The 26,175-nt window shown below is 42.6% G+C and overlaps 1 protein-coding gene across 5 annotated transcripts in view; it reads right to left on the bottom strand.

The window, feature by feature from the left end:
- The window catches only part of MACC1 (MET transcriptional regulator MACC1), a 70,943-nt gene extending 67,196 nt beyond the window's left edge, over positions 1-3,747 (bottom strand). For all 5 annotated transcript variants that reach the window (XM_067562099.1, XM_067562097.1, XM_067562101.1 and 2 more), the window contains exon 1: positions 3,627-3,747. The gene's annotated coding sequence lies outside the window, so the exon portion shown is untranslated. The remainder of the gene's footprint in view (positions 1-3,626) is intronic.
- Between the last annotated feature and the right edge of the window lie 22,428 nt (positions 3,748-26,175).

Below are 26,175 nucleotides of genomic sequence, written 5' to 3'. Positions count from 1 at the left end.
TAAAAATAGGAACTATGTTAGCAACTCTCCAGTCATACGGTACAACCCCTGAGTTTACAGATTCATTAAAAATCCTTGATAATGGGTTTGCAATTTCATGTATCAGTTCCTTTAATATTCTTGGATGGAGATTATCCAGGCCCCCCAGTTTAGTCCCATTAAGCTGTTTGAGTTTGGCTTCTGCCTCGGATGTGGTAATTTCAACCTCCATATCCTCATTCCCATTAGACACCTGCCACTATCCCCAAACTCTTCATTAACCTCATTAAAAACGGAGGCAAAGTATTTGTTTAGATATTGGGCCATGCCTAAATTATCCTTAACTTCCACCCCATCCTCAGGGCTTAGTGGTCCCACTTCTTTCTTAGCAGATGTCTAATTGTAGTGTAGACGTATCCTTAGGCTAGCCTAGAGCCAGCACAGTCAACCAAGTCCTCCATCCCAATATACATGGTAGGAGGGGCTGAAGCTGAACATGCTGCGCTCAGGCAATCCCTGCCAGCAAAGCAGGGAGCCCTTTGGAGCAGTTACATGCTGGTGCAGATTGGAGAAGCTGAAAGTCTGCTCCCACTTATGTCAAGGGCTGATCCAGATCTCAGCTCCTCCTAGAATCAGGGAGGTGAGAGGTGGTGGGCCTGTTCCAGTGTACCTGAGAATTCAGCCCTTTGTGTTTTAAGGGGATCCCATAGTGGAGTGATATTTTGGGAAAACTCCTGATATTTAATGATTCTGGGCCCTATTTTGTCTTAATAAACTTTACTTACAGTGCAGTGCCCCAGCACTTGGGCTTGTTACTCAATGTAAATACATCTATTCATCATGTACATATACTTTTAAACTCTGAAAGAGGGGGAGAAAAGTGAGATGGTAATATTTAATGATGACCCAAATTAGTTAGGTTAATTAAAGCTCCGAAAGATGGGAGTAATTCAGAAGGGCCTACCAAAACTAGTTTACTGGGCGACACAGCAGATAAGTGCTTGGAAAGGCACTTATGGAAGGAACCATTTAAATTACTGATTCACGCTGATGGATTCTGAATTAACTGTAATTTTCTCAGGAAAAGTCAAACTGTCATTATGAATAACTTGACAGTGTTGGCTCAATATATAAGTGAATAAGATGTTAGGCTGCATTAGGAAGTGGATAAAAATGAATAAGGAAAATATTATAGAGCCACTACCATAGACAAATTGATGTATAGCCAAAGGCGGATTAAGATTTATTGGGGCCCTTAGCACAAAGAACTTTTGGGCCCCACACATCCTAGGGGGCTAAGGGGCACCAAAACCAGAAGTGCCAGCAGAGCCATGCCCCCCTACTTTTTAACATGGGCATAGTAGCCTTGGGCAGGTGTGATGCGGCAGCAACTAGGTCTGTGCTTCATTGTGGAGGAGTTGATAAGGCTCCCCTGCCGTGAAGTGCAGCCCCTTCTGGTGGTGCCAACCCCCCCCTCCCCCCCACCATGGGGCCCCACCTCCTCCCCTTCTCCCATTGCCCTGCTTCCTGGACAGGCTAGGAGCGAAAGCCTGGCCATGGTCAGGGCCGCCCAGGGAGCACAGACCATTGTGGGGATCCCCCGACTCTGCGCCTGCCTTGACTGGTGTGTCCCGGGGACACAGGCCTGGGGCTGCTCTCGGGCCTCCTCCCCCAGGACAGATGAAGGGTCAAGGTCTCCCCACAGCAGCCCGGGTTCCCTGGGTGACTCTTACCATGGCCTGGCTCTGGCTGCTGGCCTGGCCAAGGGGTGAGGTTTCAGGGGGGAAGAGGAGAAGCAGGGCCCCCAAATTGGCCAGGATCCCTGGACAGAGGCCCCTTGGGCCCATGCCTTAATCTGTCACTGTATATAGCCCTACTTCACCGTAGAGATCAGTTTCTGGAAAGGACATTTCAGAAAATACATGTCAAAAGTAGAAAATCTACAGAGAAATGTAGGAAAAGAGATGAGAGAGGCAGGAGGGGACTCCATATCAGGAGAAATTTTAAAGAGACTAGGGTTCAAATTGAGCAAAGTTCCTCATGACAGTAAAAGCTCCATGCATCTCAAGAAAGAGACACTCTCAAGTTGCCCAGGTTGTTTTTTCCCTCCTCCTTCTGTGTTTTCCATTATGGGGAATATGGGGAGAGGTGGGGAGATCGCTTGAATTTCTACTGAGCTCTGCTGATGGAAAATTCTCTGGAGAGCTGCTGACTAGGTGGACTGTCTGGCTGCTCAGGCCTGATCACGCCTCTTTTTAATAAGTAACTTCTATTTATTTCACTGTGTGAGCTCCTTATAATTCCCCACCCTGTGGGCCCTTGAAGTTCAAGGGTGGAGGTTTGACTGAAGAGATCACTGCAAGAATTTACACCAGCACGGGCTAACGTAGTCCTTCAGGGAATTTGAACTACTATTTGCTGTAGAAAAAGGAGTAAAATGAGGCATGATAGAGGGTTATACAGAAGTGTGAATGGCAGAGGAAAAAGTCAGTCAAGTGCTCCCATTTATCTTTCCCTTAATAAAGGCCAATAGAACACAAAATGTTAAAAGGCAACACATTTAAGTAGATAATAGGACTTTGAATGTAATATATAATTAGCCTGGTGAACACAGTGCCACAAGATATCATCGTGCTAAATAACTTAGCCTGTGTAACTACAGGTGCCAGTCCATTCTTTAATATTGCTCAGGTAAATATTATTTTATACCCTAAAGCAAAATGATTACCAGCTGTTTAATCCCCATTAACTCCACCATTGCTTCCCCCATGCTATAACGCTGTGCAATTCAGTAGAACATGTGAGTTTTACACCTTACTCAAGAGTATCTGGCACTGGCAGTTGTGAAGGACAAGATATCAGACTAGAGAAGAAATTAGTCTGTTCCAGTATGGCAATTCCTACCTTCCTAAAATTCATTAAAGACAGGGTATTTTGTTCTAGAAAATTTTGGGACACAAAGTATGTATTGCTGTTCAATATTTCATAATGAAAGCTGGTCAAAACAGGAACAAAATCCATTTTTTTCAGAATTTTTTTAGTATTTTCACCAAAATTTGAAATTTTGTAATTAACAATTTTTGACTGGCTCTACAATTGGTCAGAAAATAGGGAATGTTTTATGGAAAAATTGATTTCCCCCCAGTTTATTGAAAGAAGAAACTTTGACTAGCTCTACACATAATGTTTTAGTCATGCAAATACCCCTTTATTTTTTGTCAGTGTCTTGAGGACATTTAACTTTCAGATTTTTTTCTTCCCTTAATATTCATATTTATACATTTTCTTTACTTCCGTCCTTCCGGCCTCCAAGATATTTTTTGTTTCTAATCAGTATGATTATGGGATGCTTCAAACTTCATTGACTCAGCTCACAAAACTAGGGTCTAATCCAAAACCTGTTGAAGACAATAGGCATCTTTCCATTGACTCCAGTGGGTTTTGGCTATGACCATTAAAAGACTAACAAATTAATAATGGCTTTATTCCATTGGATTCATGAAGGAAGAAGAGCACCATCTTCCCCCAATATTTTAATGCGTCTTTCTAGGTTCTCAGATAGTCTCCTACCACGCCAATAGCCAAGCATTAATTAAAATAGAAATAACAATAACAAAGTTAATTCTTTAAAAAGAGCAAAAACTTACTGTTATGGAAACAAGCAGCAACTGCTTTCATTCAGATCCAAATTATGACATTGTTTGGGAGGTTTGCACTGTATAAAGTGTGCCTATTTCCGTGCTGGCTTTGAAGAATGTCACTTACTACAACAAACAGGGTTAAGTTAGCTGCTCCGCACTCACTTTGTGTCTCTTAAGGCTTGTAAGCAAATGCCCTCTGGGATTTGCAGTCCTACTTCTGCTAAGCACCACCTGTTTAAACAGATTGTAAGGCAGCAGAAACTACGTTACCCATAGGTGCTTTCAGTTTATTTCCGATTATACCTGAAACCAGGAGAACTGGTCTGGTTGCTGCTGGAGTTTCGCCCTAGGGTGGGAGAGAAAGAAGCAAGTGGGAAAGGAAAAGTAACATGCTCAGACTGTGCATTTGGAAGACATATTGTCTTCTGTGTATTTTTTTTACTCTTGTGTACCATGCTGCAGATATGGAAGGGACAGATACGGGCAGTATTGGGATAAAGCTCTAGTGTTAAGTATTAAAATTATTAGATTCAAAGTAATAATGTACCATCCAAAATAACACAAACCTGCACAACTGCTTCCGCGTCTATCTGTGTAAGAGACACAGTATAAGTTCTCTCAGTAATGAATAAGCTAGGGGGGTGGCTCCAAAGCCTTTAGTCATAAACTGAGGACGAAATACACGAATATGTTCCAGGAAAGAGAACAGAGCCTTTCTTACCTCATGTGCTTGACAAAACAGACATTTAAAGATTCCAAATGTAAAATTTCATACACAGTTTTCTTAATCATTGCAACAAATTCATATATGAAGACTTTGTTAGAAGTGAGATGAGTACAATTTTTCATTAGAAACTTTTTTTTTTTTGGCAAAAACTAGATTCAGCAACACTGCAACATTTAATGAATTCATGTCATTTTGCCAACTTATCTGTCGCAAAAAAACAAAAACTCTGAAAAAGTCAAAATGAAATATTTTGATATTTCGATTTGAAATGACTTTACATTTCAAAATTTCCTCATGGTTTATTGTTAAAAATTTTTATTAACTGTAAGAAAAGCTTGAAATCAAAACACATTTTGTTTAAGCAGAAACAATATTTTTCAACATTTTGATTTGCCAAAAGTTCTTTGTTGGGTTTTCCAAAATTAATTTAATTAATTAATTTATTTATTTTAATTCATAGCAAACTGAAAAACCAGGTAACAATGCCCACAAACAGCCAGGCAGGGCCTGGCCTTCTGCTGAGACTCTGTATGGAAATAGAAAGGGATTTCTCCCTCCGCATGTCCTCTGAAGATCCAATCTGGAGACTCAGGGCCTTCAGGGAGAATTTGTAGTTGGGGGAGAGTACTGCCAGCAGGAGAAGAGGGGAGGTAATGCCAGCCAGTTCTGCTACCTTATTCAGAGCCATTGGAGAAGCAGGGACCTTCTTTGTCTTTTCTGTTTAGATTGTAAGCTCATTGCGGCATGGACTGTTTCTTGCAGTGTATCTATCTCCCATATCTAGCACAATGAAGCCCAAATCTCAACTGAGAACTAGTGATGCAATAATAATTAATAACAATAATAATACTAATTAATAATAATTAATAACAATTGTTCTCCTGAGTATCAAGCTCTATCCCTTTTTCTGCCCTTTCAAATGACTTCCAAAGCTTCCATTTACTGGCAGCTTTCTGATGGCAGGAAGTTACCTTCTCACCACCCCTCATTTCCCTGCAGGGTTACTGGCCGACAGCAGGAATGTTGCACTCCTTATAGAGGCATTTTTAGACTCAAAAGTCTTTGTCAGTCCTTCCTCACATTTAAAAAAAAAACAACAAAAAATATTAAAATCAAGGATGGTTTTACCTAGTACGAAGGACATTTGGATTGAGCCCTGAATTCATATTAAACAGCCCTCTTTCCTGGAAGAGAATCAAAATATTTAATCTATCCGGAGTATGTATTTTTCAATGTATTAATAAATATACCAAAATACATCCCAGATATAAATATCAGTTGAACATATTTTTCTCCTAGTTTTGGAATTGTTTAACAGGGGTGAAATTAACCCTGTGGAGCAGACTTGTAAATGCTCTACTTCAACGCCAGTTAAGGTCTCACAATCAAATTTAAGTGGTGCATATGTTTATGTGGGCCCTCTGCACAGGAGTGAATGAGTACTGGGTATATACTTATTTTTATGAAACCAGTGAAATGCATGTGCTGGTGCTGTTATATTATTACATGATAGAAGCTTACATTGCGGACATCTGCAGTAGGTGTTTCAAAAGCTACCACATTCTTGATAATCTCTATAAAAATAGATTTGACCTGTCAGCTTCTCTTTTCAGACACTATTGAAATTGACTCATTCCATGACCATGACCATTTTGAAAACCAGTGATGAGACACTATTGACATTCACAAAGTTTGACTCATTTCCCAAGCAAAAATCTTACATAAAGCAGATTTAGATTGTTAACTCTTAGGAATGTTAAATATTGTGTAGAGAGTTAATAAGTGATTTCATGTGTTTGTTTAATTAACTGCAGTATTTGTGTACAGAGGAAACCCACATGCTGTACATGCAGACAAAGCAATAGCAAATGATCCACCTGGCAACATATTTCACATTTTTGTTTACTAGAGTGTGGCTCTGTTCAGATCTCAGATATGTTTTGTGTATTGAAATCAGTGGGAGTTGTGGGTGAGTATTTCAGGGCAAAATAGGATGTGTGGGCTCAGTTTTGGCTCTTACAGCCTGAATTTTCAGAGCAAGTATGTGAAGCAACTGAGTGACAAGAGCTGCATACTATGGACTTGTCTACACAGGTAAATGCCTGGTGCAACTATGGAAGAATAAACTATTCCACAATATCTATTCTAGAATAGCTCCCCACATAGACACTCTATTGTGGAGTAAACATGACTTCATTTTAGAATAATTACGCCATATCGGAAGCAGGTTGATGGCACTAAATCACAGCCTCTGGCTTGTGCAACTCTGCCAGTAGTGGGTGGCAACCCCTTTGAAGCTTGGAGAGTGCAAGCAGCCACGTTACAGCTGCTCATGTGAGAAAGGAAAAGAGACCAGGTACCCTATGCCCAGACAGGTGCACACAGGCAGTGGCAACCATGTTTTGATTCTACATTTGCTTATGACATAGTCTGTAAATACAGAAGTAGCCTATGATTTTCTTTTGATTAATTATACCCCACACCTGTTTAATGAACTTAAGGAACAACTAAGAATACAAGGCCAAGGTGATCACCTGGTTACCTCGTTTTAACTACTTGTGACAGAGTGCTGAGCAACTCTGATCACTGGATCACCAATTAAATCACCCTGGAGTAAACCTGAGGGGCAGAGCTGTGCCTAATTGATAGATTAGGGATGGGTGGGAAGAGAGCTACCAGGCGAATTAACTCATTAGTCCAGAAAGTAAATAGGCACAGGAAAGAAGTGCTTTGTGGGAGGAGAGAGACTGATAGGTTTTTGAGAGTCAGAGCCAGGAGAGATCTCTGAGGGGGAAGATACCTTCTGCCTTGCCCTCCTTGGTTGAGTGAGCTAAGGAGTGTATGCTATTGTAAACACACAACTGCATACGTTTGTAAGGTTGGTGGGGAGAACACTAAATTGCACAAGGCGTTTGACCAGAAGATGATCTCTGAGCCATTCATGAATGGAAAAGAGGCAGGAGTGGGATGATGGCAGGTCACACTACCCCATTAGCTGCAAAAGGGTTGCACAGTTGTAATTGAAAGTAGACTATATTCTGGAGAAGAGCTGAGCTTTGCTATGATTTGCATTAGAGGAGCACTAAAAACCAAGGATCTGTTGTACTTTTTTTATTTTTTTTTTTTACATTTTTCTAACTTCACTATGTCAGTTGTTCCTACAATTTATCTTTAGCTATAAATTAAACAAATGAAAATCTTTTCTTCAGCCAAGCAAGCCATCAGCAAAGGGGTTCAGACTTCTAATTCCACAATGGGCAGCTTGACAGTGATTTACATTAAAAAAAAGTTTTGGCCAAATCATATTATACCCTGATTTATACATGCCTGTGTGCACAGAAAAAAAAAGTACATTTCATAACTGTAGATTTTAACCATGGTTAAAATATGATTCTCTAACATGGTCATACACTGCTATCTTTTCTCTCCAATTTGGAAAAAAAAATAAAAACCCATCATGGCACAGAATGTTTTCTGCAGCCATGTTTGTGCATGGTGTGACAGACCGAGAATGTCTTCCAATAAAGTACAATTTAATTGTGGAATATTGGAAAATGGTTAAAAATGACAAGTTAGCACTTTTAACTCTGAGGAATTTCCTGGTCCTACTTGCAGGCTTAGGGGCTTGGAGTGAGGCCATGTTATCTAGGCCATCTGAGTCAGGCAGCAGACAACCAGTTTGGAAAAAGCCAGCTGAATGCAAGGTGAGGTGAGTTGTGCCTTGCTACCTTAGGGGGCAGCCTGTTTTCTCACTGTTTTGGGGGTCTTGTGTGTAATCATTCTGAATGCTAACAAATAAAGTAGAGTTACAGTGCAGCCTTCCAGCAAGAGTATTAAAGTTTTCATCTGTGTGTTTGCTGTGAACATAACAGTAATAACCAAGAGAGGTAGAAAAAAACATCCAATGGTATGTCATAAGGTGAACAGATTCACATGTACACTGATGGCTCATCAGACAAATCCTTCAAGAATGGCAGTTGTGGTGTCTTCATCCAGTGGCTTAATGGAGAAAGTACAAGAGCATCGTTCAGCATATTCAGCTCCAACTATGTGGGCAAATGGAAATCTATTCTCATTGCACTGCAAGAAATAAGGCAGAAATAGAGCTGGATGTTGTGATGTCTGTTGACTCACAGGCAATGATGCTCAGTTCCTTTAGGAGAAACCAGAATGCTACCAACAATGAAATTCATAAGGAGGTTTGATGAGTGAGAAAGCAAAGCAATAAACTGATTTTTTCAATGGATTCTATCACGTTAGCATTTATGGAAATGATGTAGCTGGTGACCTGGCTAAAATTCAAAGATCAGAAACTTAGTCTGGAAGGACAATGGTCGAGGATATTGTGCTCTATCAAGGAAAATATTAGCTGAAGTAAATGGTCAAAAGATGAAAGATCCTCTGAATGATATCAAAGCATCTAAAAAATAATATCCATTATTGTGAGATTACAGGCAGGGCACACTGCAGGAATGAAAATCAATAGAGATGGGGCCAAGATATATATACTCTGCAAGATGTGTCGGGAGTAGGCTTTAACACCTGCCCATGCTTTTGAATGTAATATTGTAAGGAAAGTGACGTTTTTCAGATAGGGCACTTTGGATCAAGCCCTTACAAAGGACTTGAGCTGCCAAATTCATTCTCAGACTTCATGGTCTGACGTGATAATCATGGGACAAAACAACAAAAACAATAACCAAGAGAGGGGAGGGGATCAGAGTCAGCTTTAGATCAGCAAATGTTTTCTGGTGTAGATGCAGTTTATATCAGCAAAAGAGTCCTTATACTTCATATCAGCCCCAAGCAAAATAAGCTATTCCACCAAAAGCACCCTTTTGCTTTTTATAACTGTGTCTACACTAGGGCTTTTGCTGGTAGAGAAATGTTGCAAAAATTTACACCCCTAAACAACATTATTATACGGGCAAAAGTTTCTAGTGTAGGCATGGCCTTAGGAAAACTTCACCCACCCAGGTGAAATACCTTCGTCACTTAACAGTGTATAAGACCCATCAGAAACCACTTTATTTAATAGGCAGACTGGGCTCTGAAATGCAGTCTCCAAGATCTCTTAGACCTTAGTTTGACAAAGCCTTAGGAAAAAAGGTGTCTTCTTAATACACGATGCCTAACATGAAACTAACATGGAGTAAAATCCTAGTGTAAGCAGGGTCCGAATGTCCTGTCGAGCAGGCATCATGGCCAGACTGTATTTCCATGAGCACACCTGCTCTGCTTAGGTGCTCACCATGATGGAACTAATTTGCCCAAATAATCCCTTTGGCTGATGTTGGGTTACAATTCACTTTAGTGTCAAATGCAGGGGTAATGAAATGTTGTTCCCCTTATTGTATGAGCAAAGGGCAGCAGAGCTGTGCTTAGCCTGTTCTGATTGAAGGATCACTATCATCTGAACCGAACCAGCTAAGCAAGGAGCTCGGATGCCAGAGCCCTGTGAAGGTGAATAGGGAGTAGGGACAAGTATTCCTGTCTGGGAGTGTGGGCTCTGCCTAAGAGCCCCAGGCTTGGTTAAACCTCCCCCGCCCCCACTGCTCAAAGATAGAGCTAATTGGGATTCCAGTAGGAGTCTTTTGTTTTGTTATGTGCTCACTAGAGCTGAACCCATCCACTGGGAGAATTTATAGTTAGGGGAGAGTACTGCCAGCAGGAGGAGAGGGGAGGTAATGCCAGCCAGTTCTGCAAGCTTATTCAGAAGCAGGGACCTTCTTCAGCACTGAGGTTCACCCACTGAGAGCTGAAATCACCGAGAACTGAAATCGCTGAGAATCAGAGAGCTGGGTGGAACCTGAAGAAACCGACCTGCAGAGATCATAATGGAGAAGCAGTTGGTAGCAGAAGGTGATGGTGTGCAGCAGAGTAGCTGGCAGAGTGACTGGCAAAGTGTGGCTAGTGAGGCAGCTAGGGGAGCGGCCAGCAGGGTGGCTAGCAGGCAACTGGCAGAGATGCCCATGAAGCAATGAGCAGCCACCAGGGCAGCTGGCAGAGATGCCCATGAAGCAATGAGCAGCCAGCAGGGCAGCTGGCAGAGCAGCCAGCAGAGTGACTGGCAGAGTAGTAAGTGGCCTGTGGCCAGCAGGGTGGCTGGAACGTAGTGTCCGGATAGTGAAGCAAGCGAGGTGCCTTATTTCTCCGCCCCTCCCCACCACTACCACCAGGGTGGGAGGTGAATTCCTCAGCTGCACCTCTAGATGCTGTCTACCCTGACTAAGGACAACACCTATGAGTGGGGTGCTGTGAAGGGAGGGGCACATTAAAGGAACTTCTTGTTGCTGGACTTAAGAACCTGAAGCAAAAGGAAACTGCCCAATGTACTCTGGGGTGGGAGTTTTGTTCATGGTTTTATGTGCGTGAATCCTACTTGCAGCGTTTTCCCAAGTTAATGCCGGGTTACTTTTCCCCTTTTATTAAAAGTCTCTTTTCTATACTCAGTCTCTGTGCTTGCAAGAGGGGAAGTATTGACTCTATAGGCACCCAAGGGGTGGTGTGTAATTGTCCCAGGTTACTGAGTGGGGGCTCAAGCCGATTTTGTATTGTATTGTTGAAAGGATCCCCCTAGATATTGAACCTGGCCCTTGTTGCGGCCTACTTTGACTGGCAGAAGGGTTACACTAGTGAAGACATGGCAATTGTAGTTTTAACATGTGTTAGCAGGTCAAAGTAAAACATAGGTTCCCTCTAGTATTTACCTTGACCTGTTCACACATGTGAAAACTACAACTACCTTGTCTTCATTATAGACACAAGGTGAGTAAGGTAACATCTTATATTGGACCAACTTCTATTGATGAAAGAGACAAGTTTTCAAGCCTTAGATAGTTAGAGTGTTACAGCTAAATACAAGGTGGAACAGATAGTTTAGCATAAGTAGTAAACACATATTCTAAGGGACCATTCAAGGTGAAGTGATCCACTAACAGCCCTGCAGTCATAGGACAAAAAAGGGGGGCAAGTGTGTTACAGGTTGTTGTAATAAGCCATAAATCCAGCGGCTTTATTAAGACCATGATTCTGAGTGTCTCACAAAGTTATGAATGCCAGCTCCCAAGCTCACCTTTCAAAAGTGTTGTGTAGGTTTCCTGTGAGGACAACGACTGAGAGATCCAATATGGAGTGATCATTGTGTGAAAAATGTTCACCCACAGGTGTTATGCTGTTTTTGTCTTTTGACATTTTTCTGTGTAAGTTCATACAAGAGTTTACTGATTGTCTGGGTTCACCACATAGTTGTTATTGGGCATCTAGTGCACTGGATGAGGTATACTACACATTGTGGTAGGACCCAGGGATCATGAAAGTTGGGTTGTGGATGGTAATGATCATTGTAGCCATGGAGATATGTCTGCACTGTCTGGTGCTGCTTTGAGTTGGTAGGTCCTGGTCATGGGTGGTGGGTATAAGAGGCCAGGCAAGGCTAAGCTTCTCCTGGCACAGTTGCTGCTGATCTGCCATCAGATGCCTGGGCCGTGGTGGCCCCACCTCTTCCCATCCCTGTTCTGTCCCTTCCCTGAGGCTCCTACTGACCACCTCTGCCTGGATGCTCCTTTCTGGAGGTCCCTGCCCTTGCCGCATGTGTCCCTCCTCTCCTCCATCCCTCTCCCTCATGAGACCCCATCCCACCCTCCACGTCCCTCCTCATCCCCCACCCATTGCTCACCGTGTCCCTCACCCCCTCCCTTGCTCCACCCCCATCCACCTTCCACTGCATCACTCCTATCCTCCACACTCAACCCCCTCCCCGGCAAGACCTCCTCACCCACCACCTCCCTCCTTACACCCCCGTCCTTACGAGACCCCACCCTCCGCTTCCTGCAGCCCTCCAGCAATGGGGGGGACCAAGTGGGGGAAAGGTCAGGGCCTAGGTCAGAGCGGAGATGGAGTATGGGCAGGGCCACAGGCAGAAGATGCAGGACAGGAAGCTAGCCTTCCCCAGGGGAAGCTTCACCCACCACTCATGGTCCTAGTCTGTGGTGAGCTTGTTTCTGAGGATGAGCTTAGGGAAGTTGGGGGGTTGTCTGAAGGCCAGAAGAGGGGATTCAGGAAAGATTTCTTTCAGAATATGGTCCTCATCAAGTATGCATTGTAATTGTTTAATGACACCCTGTGTGGGTTCCAGTGTGAGGTGGTAGTGACAATAAGGAGTGGGCAGCTGGAGGAGGGCTTTTTTCTGTATTGAAGCAGGTTCTCCCTTGGGTGGTCCATTCCATGATGTGATCTACTTCTCTGATGGAATGTCCTTATTTGGCAAAGGTAGTTTTAACAAGGTTAATATGTGTATTCTAGACTTTTTCCTCAGAGCATATTCTGTGGAATCTGAGGGCCTAGTAGTAGATAGAAGATTCTTTTGGTGTGTTTGGGATGGCTACTGGATCTGTGAAGGCAATGTGGTGATCCATGGGTTTCTTGTATATAGCTGTCTATACATTTTTTCCTTTTCAAACAAACTATCTGGGCACAGTCAGGGCAGTTTTTAGTAGAAATTAAGAACCAGAATCTGATCTCGTAAATCCAGAGTAACTCCACTGAAGTAAATGTAATTGCTCCAGATTAAGGCCCTGATTCAGCAAAGTATGAAACACGTGCCTAACTTTCATCATATGAATAGTTAAACTGGGCCAGATTTTCAACAACTACTGTGCTGATCTCTTTTGAAAATCTGGCCGTAAGTGGCACAATGGGACACTTGCTTAAGTGCCTAACTGAGAGCTGAGCCCTTGAAAATCTGCTTGAGTTCTTTAGAAAACCTTGGTTATTACCATCATTAGGTACGTCTACACAGGTTTAAAAGACCCATGGCACAGCTGCGGCTGGCTCGTGTCAGCTGACTCAGGCTTTCAGGGCTCAGGCTGTGAGAGTTGGGCCGTAAAATTGCAGTGCAGACATGTGGACTCAGGCTGGAGCTCAAACTCCGGGACCCTGTGAGGGTGGAGGACCCTAACGACACCGGAAATTTTATAGCCCCACATCCTGAGTCCTGCAAGCCCAAGTCAGCTGACCTGAGCCAACCACGGGTGTTTAATTACTGTGTCAATGAATTAAAAATTGGCCTTGCTCTGTAAATGACTATTTGCTTCCCTTGTTCATAATAATAGAAAGCAAAAGATATGTCTTTATCAGCTAGGATTTTATTTCTTTCTTTTTGAGCAATAATAGTAACATTCCGAAAAAAGACAGTACTTTCATATTTAAATTTCCACCAGTTTCTGCAATCTTTTCCTATGTTTGCATAAATCACAGTGCAATTATAATATCTTGTGCTATGAAAAAAAAAATTGTACTTTGATATGGTGTCTTTATTCTGGGGCTCTCAAAGCTTATTACAAACAAGGAATCACAACTCTCCAGTGAAACAGGTAAGTATGACTATGCTCATCTCACAGCTGGGTAAAACCAGGCATGTGAAAGTCTAAGGCTGTGTTTCAGCAAAGCATTTAAGCTTCTGCTTCACTTCAACTTCATTTGAACTTACACACACGCCCAAGTTTAATTGCTGTGCTGAACGGGGGCCTAAGTAACTTGCCCTACAACAAGTCAGTGGTGAAGCTGAGGTTGGAATTTCAGTGCTGACTTCCAGTCTCTTCTTGTAATCACTTGGCACACTTGGTCACATTATGCGGTCAGTTACACTGATGTGTGTTTACTCAACAGAAGTAAATGGAATTATAGCAGATTTCTAGCTGTGTAACTGAGAGAATAATCTTGTCCATTACTTTTTTTTTTCTGTACAGGTATGTGCCTAATACCTTACCTATTCATTAGTCATATTTACCACGTAGGTGTTTAAGATAAGGAACTATAAGGAGTTGCCTTTCAAATGTTAGCTTCAACTGAAAATAGGACTAAAGGTTTAAATAATGTGACCCTAACATCTAATTAAGTTTAGCAGTCTGGTTCAGTATCCTGGCTGCATTCATGGAGGTAGCCCAATGCAGGGATATCACCTTTTTGCTGTCCAAACCCTTTCTGCCTCCTTTTCCTCCTCTATGCTCTCCCTTTATAGCAGGCCTGGTTTCCTCTATTGTAGTGGCATACCTTGGGTGTCTAGCACTTGGGGGCCACTATTCATATTTGCACCCCCCCACGCGGCGGAGGGGGGAAGGCTGCAAGGAGTTCTTCTCCCCTCCCCACCCCGGCTGTGGGGTGGGGGAGCAGCGAGGGCGGCAGCAGTGGCATACCGACGGGGACAAGCCCCCAGGCGCCGGCCTGGGGGTGGGGGCGTTGGCCGGGCCCTTGGAGGAGGAGCCACCCCCGTTGACATCCCCAGCAGCCACTGTGACCTGGCCCCTCCAGCAGGGAACAGGTGTGAGAGGGGCAGACGCTGCCAGGCCGCCCGGCGGCAGCGGGGAAACTGTCTGGCACCTGCGCAGCTGAGTCCCCACAGCTCCCTCAATGCACCCAGCATGGGGGCAGAGTGGCCGGGTCGGTAAGACTGCCAGAGATGTCAGTGGAGGGGGCAGCTCCTCCTCCAAGGGCCCGGCCGGCACCCTTCCACAGGCCGGCACCTGGGGGTGTGGCCCCCCTGGTGCGCCACTGTTCTATTGGCTGCAACTATGGGCCTGATTGGCCCGAGTGGGTGGGGTCAAGCTACTCGCCTGTAAACTGGGAAGATTCTCCTCCCCTCTTCTGTTTATGCTCAGTGTGGGGTTTGTAGACATTAAAAAGATGTATTCAAGTATGTGGAAGGTTAGCAGGAATCTGTAGAACAGGGCTGGGATTAATTGTTTTGATAACATACACATCAATTTAATAGATTAAATATTCAAAGAATTCAGTCACATTTTTTGTTCACTTTCCTAGATCATTAAATCTCATTTATATCAATAGACAAATTAATTAATTGAATTATTCTTTGTCTTTAACAGAGGCCTTAAATGCAGAATTGTGAATCTGATCCTCTTTTACTTATCTTACTCTTTTTAAAAGTGTACTAGGTAAATAAAACAAGGCGCATTATTTAACTTGAATGAGTACACCTATGGGTGCAGTAACAGTGTAAAGAAAAGACGAAGAAAGAGTTCCTTTGGTAAGAACTCAGTTAAATTATTTAAGAATTTAGATGTTGAAATTAAGATCCTGATTTAGAGAAGCACTTAATTGCATGTTTAAATCCTTTTGAAGTCTATGTGATTTAAGCATGTGTTTAAAGCTAATCATGTGCTTATGTGCTTGCTGTATAGGGCTGGAAACATCAGAACTAATTTTAAGTATGTGCTTAAATGTTTTTCTAAAAGCAAATTTAAACAATGAAGTGTATGTCTCAGTTCCACCTATGGCTTGTCCTAAGTAGAAAGCGTTGCAATCCTGAAAATAAGAGCACTTCACCTATTAAAAGTTAAACTTAAAATTCCAAAAGAATTCAGAAAAGAGACATATTAACCTGTAATATACTAAATCTGAAATAGAAATGGTGTTTGTGATCATGTGACTCTGGTGGGCATTGCTGATCAATTTTGTATCCTAAATCTGGTGTGCTGGCTGAAAATGAATACAGTTGCTGCTCTTTTCAGAAAAGGCTGGCAGTACTGCTCTGTGCAGGAAAGTAGGCTTGACATAACTCACCATTTGCACAGCTGGCTGTGGAAGAGCTTCACAGGCAGGAGGAGATATTCATACTCTGTGCGTGTGGCCATTTTGTGCCACATCTGCATTTAGTAATAAGAAAGTAATGTGTGCTCATCAGGTTTTCTGTCAGTTTTGGGCTTGCTTGTGGTTTTAGTTTTAGCTGTTAGATTTGGGGAGGAGGAATGGCCTTTTAGTATTTCCTAAAACACAATTTGCCAAACAGTAGAAGAAAATCTGCAGCATATAACAAATAAGACTATATAAGGACAGTGTATGCAAACCTCTATGTGGCCGAGCCGGTTGGAACAGATAGCCAAGTCTGCATTGTTACTGCTATTAAAGTCAGTGGGAGTAATTAATGTATATGTGAGGACATATTCTCACCCATATAGTTCAGACATACTGGATCATGTGAAGTTACTGGGCAATAGTTGTTTCTCCTGGCCTGGGAATGAAGTAATTCTGGTATGCAGCCATGTACATGCTGCAAGGATATACAGAAGGTAGCGAGGTTGATCTCTGACAATCACCACACGGTTCTTTTCCCACATGCAGGAGGAGAGAAGTGCTACATTAATATTGGCAGGTAAAAGGTGAACAAACCTTGAGCACCCCACTGCAGCATGTGGAAAAGTCATTGCTTGCCCTGGTGGCTTGTTTGCACATAGAGTGAAGCAAAAGTGGCCTGAGGTAGGAGAAATTGAACCACTGCACACCCTCATGCCAGTTCAGGTCCCATGTGTGTGCTAAAAGTCTGGAATGGTTATGGGGTGGGTTATTAGACCAACTTTTTTCTCGTAGAAAAAATTGAAGAAGAAGAATGAGTTCACCTGAAGTTCAGGACTATAAGGGAGGTTTCTGGGAAAGAAAATATAAATACATAGTGAAACCTTTTTTATGCAACTACGGAAGACTACAAGGGACAATTGTTAGTGTACAGTGTGCCAAAGGCCAGGCAAAATTGTGCTGGAAATCATATGTGAAATCCTTAATTTGGTTCCCTAGGATGATATGAGTGTCTTTTGGAGGGGAGCTCTATATTCCATTGTGTTTTTAAATGTACGACATCTACAAAAATGAACTTATGTACTTATTGGTCCTTATTAACTGAGAGTGGAATGTTTTGGGGGACCTTTTTCAGGAAGTTATTGGAACAATTCTGTGAACTGCTGAGCACTTCCTGCCAAGTCTGAGTGCTTTCAATTCCCATTGCCTTTAGTGAGAAATGACACTTGTGAGTGTGTGTTTTCTTCATTTTGAGATTGATTTATCTCTGTAGACATCCACAGGAAAGGGATAAGAAGAAATAATTAGGTACATTGAATTTTGTTTATTAAATGACAAAGGTGGTTTCAGGGAACATTTTACAACAAAACAATGAAATCTGTTTTCTCTGAAGCTAACACCTTGAAGTGTAGAATAGAATTATCTTGGTGTTTTTAAAATGATTTTTCAAAAGAACAGCATAAATCCTGCAGAAAGAACATGAAAAAGATGTGATTACTCAGGGCTGATGAAATTGAGACTGGGACAGATTTAGCCTTCATGTTACTGGCTGCACTGAATTCAGATGTTGTGCACCATTGGTGAATTTGCCCATGCAAGTTGGATTTCTGATGAGAACAACAACAAATAAAAAGGGTTGTAAGTTTTTCTTAAAACATTGCAAATAAACCACCCATTTCCAGAAAACTCACACACAAAAATCAATCCAGGCTGCATAAAATGGCGTGAGACTACATTTTGGATCATAGAAGATGTTTTTTCATTAAAATCTCCTTTTACAGCCATTTCTTGCTATAGGACTGTGACAGGGCACTATAAGTAGTACCCTGGTCACTGCAGTTCTATGTGTAATAACCCTGGAGAAAACCGACACACTGGAGGACTTGGGGGGAGAAGAAGAATACAAGTAGGGGGGCAGTGAAGCTGTGAGTGGTAGACCAGGGATATCTAAAGCAGAAGAAGGGCAGAGACTTGGTTGACTCCCAGGAGGAGCAAGCCATGTGCAAGGCACAGGATGAAGGACAAACTGGAGAGAGAGAGACATCCTGACAAGGAAGTACTGGTGGGTCAACGTATCCCATATCCCAATAGTCTTGAACCAGGGGCAAGGTAAACCAGGAGAATAGAGGGATCCTGAGATTGTGGCTCTAGGGCAGTGGTTCTCAGCCTATGGCCCATATCAGCACACAGCTGTGGCCCATGAGACATCCTCAGGGCCATACAGGTATGGAGAGCTGCATACGAGGCCCACAATGGTAAATAGGTTGAGAACCACTGATGTAAGGGGATAATTCATGGGGGTTGATATGAGCCAGAAGGAAAGTAAACTGAAGGAAGACTCATGGGTTGTGGTTGGTATGATTACCAATGGGCCAAAAAGGAGCTGTGCGGGAAACATCCACCCTCACAGTGTACCTTTTGTAGGTGGAAGATAGGAGACCCTCCCTGGTGGTCCATGGAAGGCTAGTCTTGAAGAGCGCAGAAACCCCCAGTGGAAGCCCAACCCTGTAAAGAGGATAAGGCACTGGCAGCAAAGGGCTCTTCTGGAGGCAAGAAAAGGTCTAAGTGAAATAAGGGGGGAGGAGACAGGGCACTATTAATAATACCCTGGTCACTGCAGTTGCTGCAGCACTGGGAGGAGTGGAGGCTTAATTGAAGCCAATTAATCAGTTTCTGTTGGGGATTATTGCCACTTGGGTGGCAATTGCTGGGCTAATGAGGCAATTGGCTCAGCATCTGGGAAGATGCAAGTGGGAGGAAGAGGAAGCAGGGGAGCGTACAGAGTGAACCTGGGCTGAGGGGAAAAGGCTGTATGGAAGTGTCCTGCTGCTGTAAGACTACAATGCATTCTGTTATACTTTGTAAGTGAAGAATAAATACAACCTGGGTAACATCCTGGTGTGTGTTTGTGGTTAAGAGATCAAGAAACAGGCCAGGCAGTGAGGCACGCTGGGTAGCAATGGAGCAGCCCTGTGCCAAGAACACGTTCAGGTATAAACCCAAATTGGATCTGTGACAGTGAAACAAGCAGCCCTTCCTGACAGCCACACCTACAAATGTGCTATGAGTATACTAGCAACCCTTTCATATGGTTTCCATGAACATTAGCACAAATAGCTTTGTTGGTACCAAGAAAGTTTGTGGAAAGTGAAAGTCTTGCAAATATAAGAACGGCTGTTGACAAAAACATACGCAATGGAATTGTTCAAGTGGCCATCTTGAAATCTATTTGATTTTCTTCCTGTTATAAAGTCATCAAACCACAGAGGAGAAACTAAGCCATGTTACACAACTGGTCAATCAGAAACCTTGAAGCCATAGTTAAAACAAATAATTTTTGAGCAATCTGTTGCCTGAAATGGCATCATGAAGTCTTCAAGTGAGAAATGTGGCTCCCAGCAAGCGTGTCTTTGATCTATGGGCAGTCACAGACTACTTTGAAGCTGGTCGGCATGCCAGCCACCTTCCATTCAGGCTAAATGAGGGAACAATCCCTTGGTGTAGTGATAGGTGAAACAATGGAAGCCATCTCCTAAACACTAGAGAACGTGCAAGCGCTGGGTCATGCAGTCCAAGGGGTTTCCTGGGGAAGTGATAGCAAATTCAGAGGCTGGGGATTATTTGGTAGGACTGTGTGTCAGAAGCAGCCAGAAAGCCATCCAGGAGGACAAGAAGCACTGGTAGCATAGTCTTGAGACCTGGAAGAGAGCTGTTAGGCAGCGTGCCAGCTGGAGATGCCCACCTGAGGGCTTGTACACACTAGCACTTACTTCGGTATAACTTATGTCACTTAAGGGTATGAATAAGCCACCCCGCTGAGCGATGTAAGTTACACTGACCTAGGTGTCGGTTTGGAAGCTCTCCCGCAGACATAGCTACTGCTGCTTGTGGAGGTAGAGTAATTATGCTGCCAGGAGAGCTCTCTCCCCTTGGCATAGAGCATCTGCACTAGCAGACATCGATCCAGCTGCACCGCTGTAGTGATTCTAATGTTGACTTGCCCTCAAATTATGAGCAAGGAAATTGAAACAGGACTTTGTGTACATCCTTTGTAAATAAACAGGATTGCATCAATGAAATATTTGACTATCATCAATTTCTCCAACTAACAAGAAACAATGGAAGCAACCCATGAGACCCCAAATATTGACTAACCACTTGGGTCAAAAGATGTCATAACAAATACATAGAAAAAAAAATCAGAGCTTCACAGTTCTGGAGACCCATTCTGAGGACAAGAAGACCAAGACCAGGCAGTAGCATTGCTCCCTTTAAGAGCTGGGCGAAATATTGCCAGCAAATTCAGCTATGCTATTCTAATAGGAGCAGCATTAACTCTCCCTTCATGCTGTCTCTTCCTCAGGGAAGAAGATAGTGCAAGCACAGCTACAGTTGCATCACAACACCCCGGGGAGCCATGCAACCAACTGAGAGAGGTAGAACCACCAGGAGGTTGGAGTTTCCAGGGCTTGGCCATGCTCCTCAACTCCCTATCTCTTCCCACTTTAGGAAAACATTCTCTGGGAACTTCACCAGGTGAAATTCACGAAGTTTCCTGGACCCCTTCTGTTTCCCTCACCTGGGGTTTGTTTTTGTTTATAGAAAGAATACCTTCTTAGTTCTGAGATTTGCTCAACACATTTGTTTCCTGATCAAAAAATTCAGTAAAATAAAATAAAGTTTTGTTTCTGTCAAACAGTTTTGGGATTTTCTTAGTGGAAAAAAATGATGACAATCAATTTTTATTTACAAACATCTTTATTTAATCATTTTGTGTTTTAAAAAAAGTTTTGATGGAAAATTTTTGACAAACTCTACAATTAAAGTGACTTCCTCCATGTCACACAGCAAGTTAGTAGCAGAGCTTAGGAATTGGATCCAAATATTCTAAGTCCCAGTTTAATATCTTCTTTACAAAATCAACCGTCCTCGCAGTTCTGTTTTTCCAAGTGATATACCCACAAGAGTTTGCTGAAGTGCCAGCCTGCTCTAATTGCATTCATTTTTATTGTCTCTGAAAATCAAGAAAATAGAAAAAGAGCTAGGTCTGAAGAGAACAAACTCTTTTTGGTAATGTGCACCTGAATGTCTCAGATTCATCTTCATCAGAAAGGGCAGTATAGCCAGAAGGGAAATGTGTATTTATAACACTAGGCATCAGCAGAAATACTGATGAATCTGAGATACACAAGTACCTTGACAAACTATTTAATCTAATTTGAAAAATAAAAGAGTAGCATTTATTTTTTTCTGGATAAAACATCTTTCCCTCTCACTCACCTCTTCTCTTCTTCTTTCATTTCACTAAAAATGATCCCTATGTAAGTGGGGGAATGGGCCTGCTATTGTGGGGAACTTTCCTTGCTTATACACTACCCCGGTAGAGTTGGCTAGCAAAAGGATCTGAGTCCCTGCTCCCACTCTTTTTACCCAGAGGCCCACCTGACCTCAAGAGCTCCCCTCCCACTCTCCTGTGTGGTGGTCCCTGTAACCCTGACAAGGCTTGGCCCAGGATTCCTGGGGCTCAATCCCCAACCTTGCTGTGGTCCCTTAGGGCAGTGGGTAAGGTGTCCCCACTCCAGGGTACTAACTCTGCACTGGGCGCTTCCCTGACTCACTAATCATTGCATACAATGCAAAGCAATACAATTTATTACACAAACAGCAATAAAAAATCAAATAAAAAAATAAGAAAAGAGGAGAAAGGTTAAAGGAAAACACCCAACACTGCTCCCTGGCATGGGGGCACCACAAACAGTGTTTCTGGGGTGTAAGGGAGGTTCACAGTCTGTGTCACAAGTCGCAGGCCCACTGTCCAGGGCCTGGCTACGCTGCAGGGATGCAGAGAGTCGGACACTTGCCCTGGCAGTAGCCACACACTCCCAGGGTGCCCCTCGCTCTCCCCAGCTGCTCACTGCATCCAGCTCCAGACCACTCCAGCCCCAGCTCGGCACTGATCAGTGCAGCTGCACTCTGTTTTGCTCAGCTCCGCTCTCTGGGATGCTCCTCTGGTTCTGCTGCTGTGGGTCAGCTCAGCTTTCTGTGCTCCTCTTCTGGTCTCCCAGCTGCTTTGTCCTTAGCTGGGCCCCACTCTGCCCAGGCATTCCCAGGCAGGCAGCTCCGGCTCACACAGAGGGCAGGGCTCCACTCCACCCTCCTGGCTCCCTCATTAGCCTGCCCGCCCTGTCAATCAGGCTGACCTGAGTTAGCCTCTCCTCACTGGCCCTGGTGGCTGTGTCTGCTTCTGGGTCCTGCTTCCTCAAGAGATACCAACCCAAAACGACCCACTAAGTTTCAGTAAGACCCCTAATAGAGCCCTTACACCTAGTTCAGTGAATGGCCATAAAGCAGAAATTCAGAGGTCATTGTATAATACAGTGGAAAGGAAAGAACAATTCTAACCAGAATAAGAATGTGATTGAAGTTAAATATGTGCTTTCCTGAACTGGGATATTCAAACAGAATAAAAGGTCTGAGATTCAATTTCCATATTAATATATATATTGTTAAAAACTTGTCAGTATTTTTATACACTGTAATAGGTGCCATGTGGAATATTGCACAGAAGATGTGAAGTGATATTTATCTTCCGTGAGTTATATTCAGAATGATTTGAATCTTGCGATTATTGAATTTGATCTGCATGTAATAGTGGAAACTGTGATTAACAGATCCAGCTTTTAAAGAGAGAGCTATAACATATTTTATACTTGTTTCCATTGACAAAACACCAATGATTAGTTTTTTAAAAGCTTTGCAGTAAAAAAGCTGCTATAAAAGTGCTTTATTATACACACACACAAATGCTGGAACCTCACACTGATAGTGGAATAAATTCTGCTACAGAAGCTACTACTTTGCCAGCGTTTTCCTATGAGACAGCAAATCTTTCTCTGTGAAATACAAGGGTTGGAACACAGTACATATGATCAGCTGAAAAGAATGTGGATTTCTGCAGACCCAAGTAACAGTGCAACACAGTTTAAAAGAAAGAAAACCATATTAAAATGTATTTAGTATTTTAGTTAACGAATCAATATATATTATAAATGAATGATTCGTGCTGGTGCTAGATGTAGAATGAAATAATATGAATGAAAAGTTGGTGCAACATTTCCTGTAACATTTTAGAATTTTCAAAATATAAAAGGGTTGCATTTTGATTTTTAATATTATTTCAGTATTTACAATATGGATGCTAAATTTACCTTCCTATCACTACATCACTTAATTGAACTTATCTGTTTACAAAATTAGAGTCAAATCCTCACTAGCTCAAATAATCCCCTTGACAATTATTGAGGTTTGGCACATGAATAAGGTGACCAGAAAGGTTTTGGTCATTTAATACAAAGCAGTACAAGTATCAAAGAGCTATATCCTGTCATCATTTCATGCATAGAACTTCCTTTGAAGTCAGTAAAATCAGTGAAGTGCATAAAACCTAATTTCAGCTTATGGCTCTTAGAGAAAATCATAATGATAGACTGGCACAGAGAGCATATAACTTGGGTAAATAATGGAATTTGTGTTATAGCACCTGCCATTAGAAAGTCTGTGAGAAGCAGCTCCCAGAAGCACCAGCTCAGAAGCAATGGCTGGGGCTAAAAAATGACAAAGTGAAAATTTGTTTGGCAACACCAAGCAGGAAACTTATCAGGAGCCTTCAGAAAGGAGAGAGGCTGCATGAACTCCAAAGGTCTGTGTAACCTGTACACTTGAGACATGGACAGCCTGTGAGGTTCTGGGCCAGGGAAGAGGAGGAGGAGTTACCAGGCCAGGAACCTGACTGACAAACAATAGCACCTAACTGCAGGCCCAGGATAGCTTGCTTAAATCTTGGGTCCAGGCAGACACATGCACTGAGCTCAGACAGCCACAGTGTTTAGGAGAAAGGAACTGGCAGCAAGGGCAGATGTTTTAGCAGCAGGAAGAGACAACCGCTCAGTGGTAAGAAAAACACAAGAAGAAGATGTTACCCAGGCTGATTAAATGACATCGCCTGTTTTGAGTACCTTCAAGAAAGCCAGTGCCTTAACCAGTAATTAGGGGGGACTTTTCAGAGGCACATACTGCAGTTGGACATCTGTCCAATTGATTTTCAGAGGGTGCTGGGAACATAAGTGCTACTGTGAAAATCTCCAGCTGGAATTGTTTTTACATATCAATCCCCCACATGAGCAGCCCTTACATGTGCAAGTAGTCCCATTGACGTCAATAGTCAATGATTACAAAAGCTTAACTAGCAGCACTTACATACTGTGATAATATTAGATAGAAATGACCCTCAGATTTTACAAATGATGTAGCCAAATTATCTAAACTGAAATATTACCAGATCTAAACATCCTAAAGTTAATAGAATTTCTGGCTGTCTTACTAATTCTCTTTCATTATCTTCTCTTTTGATAATCATACACCATATGTCCTCTCAGGGGAAAGGAACAATGGTTTTCTTTCATTTTCTGAAGATATTTAAAGCAGCATTTCTGTGTATTCTTTTTGTAATAGTGAGCAATTTAAATGAGGTAAAATCCACGGGTTTTTCCCTTGCTCAGTTCACATAATAGTTGTCACAGATGAATGTAGAAGATTCTAATACTGTTCTACAAGCCTAAGGATAATGCGGAGATACCTGCTTCTCATCCGTTTTAACTGATTTGTCCAAAAAATAGATACACTGGACTACATTGCCCCCTTCTGTGAAGAAACCTATGGAAGAGAGACAGAGAATCAGGAAACCTTGAGGAACTTTCTGCAAATCTTGTCCTTAGAGGAGTAGTTTGGGACACTGGGGAGCAAAGAATTAGAGGAGATTGAGGCCTCCCTCCCCCATCTGCAAAGAAAGGGCTTCCTGGAGTGGGGGAAAAACAGCATGTGATAATGTAATTAAAGACATAATGCCCAATGGGGGTGAATTAAGCTTGCATATGCAACTTTAATTCTGGCATTCACCTTCTGAGAGCTTGACTTTGCAGCCTGAATAGCATTTTTTTAAAGAAAATTAAATTAATGCTAAAGGAAGAGGGATTGGATGGAGGGAGATAACACCTGATGTTATTTGGTGGGGAAGAAGGACTGCCAGCCTCCCCCATCTCCCCCAATATTGGAGGGGATATCAGGCTGTAGTGTCTTCCCCTAAAGCTGGGACCTATTATGGGGAAGAGAGGGCGGGAGTACATCATGGACCTTTTGGGTTACAAAGAACTGTTAGGGGGAAAAGCCCACAGGGGCTTTATCAAAGTTTTTGCTATTTCAAATAAGTCTCAGGTAATTATCTGAACCTTAAAGTTTAGAGTATTATCCTAAATTAAACTGACCTAGAAACCTTGGGAAGTTCTCCCATTGCTAGTGACAGTATTCTTGTTAAAATAGCTTGAGACTTGAAACAGAGAGGGTACCTTTTAATTGAAATTGTTTTGAGTTGATTGTAATAAATCAGACATTATATAAAAATGTCATTTTTTTTAGTGTGATTAGTATTCAACATATTTTGCAGTCTCCAGGGAAATCATTCAACTCTTTCCCTTTTTTGGGGGCTCCTCTACTTTTAGTTTCACATTTTTCTCATGCAACTCAGTGCTCACAGAGGTCGTTGTTACCAGCAATAGTGACTACATCTCTTGAGGACAAATAGCTCACTTCAGCATAGAAATATGATTTTGTGCGGGAGATGGGGGGAGCTGAATTATGCTCCCTAGTAAGTGTCTGAAGGATCAAGCCCTAAGTAAATGGAGGCCATCTAATAATATTATCAGCAAAGCCTTGAACAGTTAAATGAGCTAATGACAATTAAGGATGTTTGTTAGTAAAAACAAACTATCATATATGTCTTTTATGTGTGTATGATATCATTAGCATAAGAATGGACACATAGGGGAAGGTGGTATTCACAAATCCAGTGTTTAAACGGTCAAGCTATTTAGATGCGGCCCTGCATTGATACAGTGCAGATAAGCCACCTTACACAGAGTCCTCCCTTGGCCATTCCACCTCAGGGAGGAGCAATTGATCCTGGAGCTCCCTGGCATGAAGGGAAAGTGCAATTGCTAATGCCTCCCTCCAGGGTTGACTGACTGGCTACCTCTGCTGTGTGGTGGCATGTGAGGCCATGGGGAGTTATTGCTTCCCCCAAAACACACACAGGGCATAGTCTATGATTGTGTCTAGCTGGTTATGTGTGTATGTGTGTATACTTTGTGGTGACTTACAACCCACGGAGCAGCCCAGCACTATCTG

Source organism: Emydura macquarii, unplaced genomic scaffold (assembly GCF_026122565.2).
Source record: "Emydura macquarii macquarii isolate MOO-44397 ecotype Brisbane River unplaced genomic scaffold, CSIRO-AGI_Emac_v2 contig_2422, whole genome shotgun sequence".
Classification (NCBI taxonomy): domain Eukaryota; kingdom Metazoa; phylum Chordata; order Testudines; family Chelidae; genus Emydura; species Emydura macquarii.
Note: the sequence above shows the minus strand (reverse complement) of the source record. Positions and strands in the feature narration are given on the sequence as shown.